Genomic DNA, 7,268 nt, shown 5'->3' on the forward strand with positions numbered 1-7,268 from the left:
ATCCTTTTTGCAGCTGCAAGATGAGATTCCTTCGGATTTGCTTGAAACCTAGCACAACAACCAACACTAAAAGCAATATCAGGTCGAGTGGCTGTAAGATATAAAAGGATTCCAATGATATATCGATAAAGTTTTTGATCCACATTTACACCTTAATTATCTCGATGCAGTTTACCAGTGGTAGGCATAGGTGTTAGTTTAGGAGTGGACTTATCGAGGCCAAATCTTGAGACGAGATCTTTAGCATATTTTTCTTGAGATAAGTAAATTCCATCCTTGTGTTGTTGAATTTGTAATCCCAAAAAGAATTTTAATTCACCAACATTGCTCATTTCAAACTCCTTTCCAAGAGATACTTGAAATTCTCGTGCAAGTTTCTCTGATGTTGATCCATAGATGATATCATCTACATAAACTTAAGCAATCACAACATCTTTTCCACTCCACTTTGTAAACAGTGTTTTATCAACTCCTCCTCTCGAAAAACCTTTCCCAAGAAGAGATGAGGTCAGTTTTTCGAACCAGGCACGAGGTGCTTGTTTCAACCAATATAGCGCCTTATTGAGTTTAAGGACGTTATCTGGGAAGTCAAGGTTTTCAAATACCTTAGGTTGAGCTACATAGACTTCTTCCTTTAAGGTTCCGTTTAAAAAGGAGGATTTGATGTCCATTTGAAATAGCTTTACCTTAAGAAAACAAGCATGAGCTAATAACAATCTGATGGACTCAAGGCGTGCCACAGGAGCAAAGGTTTCGTCAAAGTCGATTCCTTCGATTTGTGAGTATCCTTGAGCGACAAGTCTTGCTTTGTTTCTGACAATAGTGCCAAACTCATCAGACTTGTTTTAAATATCCCTTTGGTGCCCACGATATTGATATTTGGAGGACAAGGTACAAGCTTCCATACATCTTGTATTTGAAATTGATTTAAATCTTCATGCATTGCATTTACCCATAAGGGATCGCTAAGAGCTTCATCAATATTCCTTGGTTCTACTTGTGCGAGATAACAGCTAAAATTGCACAAAATTTGAAGTTGTCCTCTAGTATTTGCAGTAGAATCTCTTCCTCCAATGATACTGTTGGGATCATGGTTTGTTTGAACCCAGAGGTGTCGTGGGGGGGATGTTCTTGTTCAACAGGTACAATCTGATCAGTATTTTCTCCTCTTCACTTGAAAGATCGGGATCAGTAATAGTAGGTGTAACTTTAACTGAATTCGGAACTTCTTTGACTTTCTCAGTTGTCTCGGTTGGAGGCAATTCAACAGGAGAAAAATCATGATGAAAGTCGCTAATATCATCAATGATAGTTTGCAGATTCCATCATTACTTGAGTTCTGAGATTAAACACTCGAAAACCACGACTATCAGACGCATACCCCAAAAAGATACCTTCATCACTTTTAGTATCGAATTTCCCTCTATGTTCTCGATTTTTTAGGATGTAGCACTTACTTCCGAATACTCTAAGATAGTGTAAGTTGGGTTTCCTTCCATACCACAACTCATATGGAGTGTTTAGGGTTTTAGACCTTAGATAGACACGGTTGATCAAGTAACATGCTGCGGAAACAACTTTTCCCCAAAACCTTAGAGGTAAGTTTTTGTGATGGAGCATGACCCTGGCCATTTCCTGAATATTCATGTTCTTTGTTTCAACGACTCCATTAGCTTTAGGAGTGATGGGTGGTGAGTATTGTTGAATAATCCCCAGTTTGTCACAGAATTCAAATACTTTGGTGTCTTTGAATTCAGTGCCACGGTTGTAGTTGCAGGAAATCCTACACTACAACCCTCACAAGATTTCATTAACATTCAACTCATTTTAGATTAACAATCTTAATTTTATTGATCAATCTTTGAACAATCTTACAAGAAAATATAAAGAAATCAAGAATAACCACTGCTCTAGATATTCTCTCTCCTATTTCCTTACTTCTCACTCAGAAAAAGATCTCTCCCTTCCTTTACAATGGAACGATTATTTATAGGGAATTACATAGTGGATGACAGCTAATCTGTCCTTTATTTTCGGATATGGCTTGCGACATTCTCGCATCCTTACAAATGTTTATCTCGCAAACTCTCTAATTTTCGCAGGACCGTCACATTTTTCTCATGATTTAGCTAACGTCGTTTATTATGTCATTTCTGAAATTGTTCTACGATGTTGTTGTGTTGTGTTGCTGATAATTTCGCTGAGGTATTATTGCTGCGAGATTCTGATCCTACATCTTGCCTCTTCTCATATCTTTTCTGCGAAGTAGAGAATGATGTGAGAAATGCCGCAGCTGTTCATCTCTTCATATTCTGCATTTATCACACGTATTCTTTCTTCCATCTATTTCTTGACACGTCTTCCGTAACCGCTGCTTTTCAACCGCTCACATCTTTTCACATTAATGGTGTTTATCTCTTCGAGTAAAAAAAATCTTTTTTATATAATTTTCTTACTATTCTTTCCATTTTATTTTTACTTTCTCACCTCTTCAACTCTATTGTTCTTCCGTAAGTTCTGCTATTGTAATTCTTCCCTCTTCAATCTTCTTACTTTTTATTCATTCCCATACTCTATATTCAGATATGCCTCCAAGTGGCCACAAACATGTGAAAAACTTAAAAGACGTCCAAAAAGATCTTGCTGAGAAAGGTTTCACACTTTCTACCATTCCTGGTGAAAGTGCCAAGTCAATTTTTTCTATCAAACTTTTCTCTGATCAACATTGTGATGGTCAATCAATCATAATTTCGCTAGGTCAAATTCTCGCAGGTCTCCCCATTCCTCTTTATGACCCAGATATTCCTCTGTTCTATGAAATTCTCGCTCACTCGGGAATTTTGCGAGCTATCTTCCAATTGAGTGGAGATTGCATCCGTCTGATGCTAGAGTTCGCTAACCGTGGTGCTGGTAAAGGATCTCTTTACTCCAAAGAACTTAGGGATCCTAAATTCACAGACTTGGAGATAATTGCTGAAAAATACACAGTAGCGAGTTTCTTTGAAAATTATGAATTGATCTCCATGAAGAAAGAGAATACTCGCTGGGGTATTCGCTTGAAAAGAAAATATAATATTGATGAAGCTAAAATACTCATGCAAGACATTGATTGGCATTCTGGTAAGAACACAACTCCTCGCCAATCCAAAGATGATAAATGGTGTGTTTTTCCCTTGATGCTGAAAGGACCTTACATTGCTGGGTCAAATGTTCTTCCTGAGAATCTCGCTACCTATCAACCTTGGGTATTCTCTTGGCCCGAGAAGGAGAAAGAGGTATGTTTCTTCCAGTTTCGCTCACTTTACATTTCTTTATTTATCCTCATTCTTTTGTTCGTTGATTCTTGCGAAATTCTACAGATCCAGAAACTGAAAGATAGTTATCCCAGGACTGGGAAGGCTAGTACCTTGTTAGCTCTTCGCTCATACACAGATAAGGTAAGAAATATTCTCTTATGATTTTAAACAATATATTGTTGCCTCTATTTCTTATTTCTATCTGTGTGAGAAGATTATTGCTGAAATAGAAGAGCCTGCCAATGTTGCGAAGATTGGAGATAAAGGCAAAGGTGCTCTTCGCAGGGAAAAACCAACTGCTCCTCCTTCAAAGAAGAGAAAAATCAGTTCTTCCTCTCCTTCAAATATTCCTTCTCATGAAAATTCCGAGAGTGACGAGAATGATGAGAATAATGATGACCTTGCTGCAAATGAAGATTCTCCATCTGAATCTTCTATGGCTAAGCTCTCTGGCCTCTTTTCTGATTCTTTGCAAGGAATGGGAGATAGTCAATTCGCTAATACCTACAAAGCTCTCGATACAATTTGCGATGTTCCTTTATTGGATGATGATAATTCTCTTCGTGGAGTTTCTAGATAAGTGACTCCCAATTTCCTGCATTCTCTTAATAGTCTGGTATGCTTTCATCCTTTTACTTCTTCATTATTGTAACTCAAAATCTCTTTCTATTTTAATACTTTTTATATTTTCTCGCAGGCTGGAAAAGATTCTTTCGTTGTTGCCTCAGATATGGAGAGGAGACGCGAAATTCTTGAAAAGAAGAATCTTCAATTTCGTACAAAGAATGAGGATCTGGAAGCTGAAGTCAAATGTCTTCGCGAGAAGAACAAACAACTAGAAATTGAGTCTTCTTCGTATAAGAACAAAATCTCTAGTCTTCATCAAGCTAATAATCAACTCTATGGTATGTTACTTTTCTCCTTTCCCTTCATTCATTCATCCTGTTGTTTTATCTTATTTAATTGATCCTTTTTGCAGACATTTATGGTCTTTCTGATGAAGCTACCATTCGTCGTTCATTTCCTAATGTCTTGGATAATGATACCCTTCTTGAGCGTCTTAATAAATCTTTAAATAGTTTCTCAAATGATAAAATTTCATCTCTTTCTCTGAATGAACTAAGATCCAAATTTCGTCTCTTAGAAATTGACCATAGATCTAGTTTAGGCTTAGCCAACCGATTTAAGCGTCTCCTTCTTAATTCTAAAGAGAAAATCAATGAGTTAAGAACCAAAATTAGCGGTCTCATATATGATAAGGATCGCATCTCTGTTCAAGGTGCTAAGGCTTTGGAGAAATTCCAAGAGACCCTTCTTGAAGTTCAACTTGAACGAGATGAAGCTAACCGCAAGAACATCGACCTCTGCGAAAGAGAAAACCAAATTCGTTCTCGTCTTCTTATAAGTAATGAAGATGAATTTGCTTGGGCTGCGAAAATCTTAGACGATGCCAGAAAAGATTTAGGTGTAAATGTTAGTCTCCAAGTTGAGCATACAGCCTTGATTAGAGATATGATTTCTGACAGAGAAGGTTATTAACTGTTCTTCTTCACTAATCTTTTGTTTCTTATGAATTTTCATCAAGTTATTAATTGATTGCCTTTTGATCACAGATTATGCAAGTAGATATCGCGAAATAATTGAGGAACTTGAAGCTTAAAAAGAGGAACTCGCAAAGAGTCTTTCTTCTCGCAACGACAAGTATTCTAGATTAAAGAATCAAATCAAGATCACTGTTACGAACTTTAAGAACGACGCTCTGCATTTTCGCAATCAAACTATTGAAATGGTTTGTGATGACCATAGTATTCCTCATTCTGATTATCCTTGTCTCTTGGAGGAGATCCCAGAGAACATTCCCAGTCTAACTATCTCTGATAGCGAAGTTGATGATGAAGAATCTGATGGTGATGAAGGTTCTAATGGTGATGAAAGTTCTGATGCAGACGAAGAAGGGAACAAGTCTGATGAAAATGATGAAGGAACAACTAAGAAGTAGTCTTTGTTTCTTTCTTTAATCTTCTTTAATACTTGTACATTTATCCCTCCTTTATGTATATTTGCAAATTCTTTTGGTTCTCCATATTCCTTAATATATGAGTTTCTTTCATTTTGACATGCATTCATTAAAACAATTCTTCCTTGCAATATGGTTAATCAATATAATCATTAATTTTTTAATTTTTGCATAAATCTATCATGTGGAGACAAATAAAATTTTCTAATTTCATTCATTCCCATACTTGCCTCTGTTATTTGTATCCAAATGAGAGATTTTGCAGACTTTTCTTATTTTGTGCCTCAACTTCGCAGTTGTTTATGTATAATTTCGCAATCATATGCAAAGTGAATTTTGATTCTTTTCAAAATCTCGTCCCTGTGTGGTCTTATTTTTCCTTCCTAGTTAAAGGTCTTATTATGCCACCTCTTGTCATTGCGACAAAATCGCAGGACGTCCTTGCACTTTCATGCAAAAACCCATTGATCTTGCCTTAACTTTTTTCTTTTGTATTATGGCCTCTTCAGGAATGTTGCGACAATATAACAAGCCTAAATATTCTTGCGAAAATAAATCCCCATTACATTGCCGTCTTGCGACGAAATCGCAGGACGTCTTCGTACTTTCATGCGAAAACCCATTGATCTCGTCTTATCTTTTTCTTTAGTATTATTTCCTCTTCAGTATTGTTGCACAAATATGACAAGCCTTAATACCCTTGCGAGTGAAAGCCTCATGACATTTGCGTCTTAAGACAGGGTGCCGCCCTTATCTTCCCCCTGGTTGCCCCTTCAAGGAGGCGTACTTCTACCATACAAGGTTAGCTCCTCCCATCCAGTCTTAACAACAACCAGTTGTTTTCGCAGCCTCTTATCCATTTTACCTATAGGGTTTATGGTTACGAGACTGCACCCTAAGTGGGGTTTTCTTTGGGCCGAGTGCAGTATAAGACAAGACTTTTCAAGAATGGCAAGGTACGCTCCTGGCACTCTTGACTCAACCGTGTACCTCAGCGCCTTGATCAGATTCTGCACTCCTTGGGAGAATCCTTATTACCTTAGTCGCCCAACCTAAGTCATATGCTTAAGCTGAGAATCCAAGGTGCCTCTCCCGGATGGGCTTTATTGACCCCAAATCTCCATGACTCAGGTTCCGGTGGCGGTGTAGCCTTTCCCTGAGCCATGTAACAGGTACCCACTTATATGACGTAGTTTAGGTCTTACATTTGCCTCTTGCGAAATTGTATTCGCGAACTAGGGTGTACGCCATAAAGGTTCGCCCCTTTCTCTTTTGTCATTTTTCTCTGATTGTCTTTTGTAGAATTCATTATCTCTGCGAGATTCTTGCACATCATCATATTGTATTTGCATTTCGCAATCTCAATTTTGTCATTCAATAAAATGTATTTTTGAGAATTTTATTTATTGCGAGAGTGTCGCAACAAATCAATCATTGATACATTACCTTTGCTATCCTCTGCTTCTTTGTTGGTAGTGGTATGTTCGCCATTTTTTATTCTGAGCTAGCATTAGTTTCGCAACATCTCTTCTTCTTTTCTTTCGATTGCATCCACCATCAACCTCTCACTTCTTTGTGTCTCTTTGATTTTGTGTCGCCAACTTTCCTTCTTGTTTGCTTTTCCTTCGCAGGATTCTACCTCAGTTTCGTAACACCTCTTTCCTTCAACCCAATCTCCCTTTATGATTCCTACACCGCTGAAGTGAGGGAATTTGATACACTGGTGGAAAATTGAAGCTACACCTAGAATCCCATGTAGCCAAGGTTGACCAATTAATGCATTGTAGGGTGATTCTACATCAACGACACAGAATAGGATTTCAGAAGATATTCCCTTCAATGGAATTCGCATAGTAACCTCCCCTTTAGGCTTGTTGGCAGTACCATTAAAACCATATATCTTATATGTTGATGGTATGAGATCATCATCTCTTCCTCCCATAGTTTTATAAGTA

Source organism: Papaver somniferum, chromosome 1, assembly GCF_003573695.1.
Source record: "Papaver somniferum cultivar HN1 chromosome 1, ASM357369v1, whole genome shotgun sequence".
In the NCBI taxonomy this organism is placed as follows: Eukaryota; Viridiplantae; Streptophyta; class Magnoliopsida; order Ranunculales; family Papaveraceae; genus Papaver; species Papaver somniferum.